Source organism: Morone saxatilis, unplaced genomic scaffold, assembly GCF_004916995.1.
Source record: "Morone saxatilis isolate NCDOM2014 unplaced genomic scaffold, NCSU_SB_2.0 Contig7, whole genome shotgun sequence".
Classification (NCBI taxonomy): domain Eukaryota; kingdom Metazoa; phylum Chordata; class Actinopteri; family Moronidae; genus Morone; species Morone saxatilis.
The window spans coordinates 14,734,156-14,734,900 of record NW_023340246.1 but is presented as its reverse complement, the minus strand read 5'-3'; the positions used below and the strand labels follow the sequence as shown (position 1 = coordinate 14,734,900).

Here is a 745-nt window from a genome sequence, read left to right as displayed (position 1 = left end):
ATCCACAGGGAGCCACTGGAAAGGGGCTTTAAGAGCCGCTGGGGGCCACTTGAATATGCAGACAAGTTATGTCAACATAATAGTGACTAGGCAAACGTGCATATTTTATATATCTCGCATTACATACTTGCATATCTTGTCTGTGACCTTTTTTTTTTATCCAGACAGGTTTCGTAGCTTCTCATAGAATAAATGAACTTTAACTAAGACTCTGCCTCAGTGATTTTCCTCAACAAAATGTATAGCTACATTATAGTAAACATACGAATCATGTGTACTCGAAGCAAGTAGGTTTTGAACCTGACTACCTTGGCCTGTAAATGTGTCGCTTTGGATAAGAACATCCACATGACAGCATATGTTAAGAGTATACTGTGTGTTAAACACTACCAGGGTTCAACATGCTTTCAGGGTATTTATAGAAAAAGTGTTGTTGTCACCCTGACTAACGACAACAGCATCTTGCTGGTTGTTTAGCTCTTTTTTGGATTAAGTCTGCCATCTGCAAGCCTCTGACAGAAAATTTGTTACCATGTCACATGCTGCCAAAAATCGTGACCATCCACTTAAAATATGCCCAAGAGCACTGATATATGCAACTAAGGGCATATGCAAACACATCACACACACACACTTATGCAAGCTTAATTTATTACTCACTTCTTTGACCCAAATCAGTCACATCCCGTGTGACTGAAAGTTCTTATGCACATATTCAGCAGTGCATGCACAAACACACACACAC

At 39.7% G+C, this 745-nt stretch overlaps 1 protein-coding gene across 1 annotated transcript in view; it reads right to left on the bottom strand.

Annotated features, from left to right (window-relative positions):
• The window catches only part of fut8b (fucosyltransferase 8b (alpha (1,6) fucosyltransferase)), an 80,522-nt gene that overhangs the window by 23,312 nt on the left and 56,465 nt on the right, over positions 1 to 745 (bottom strand).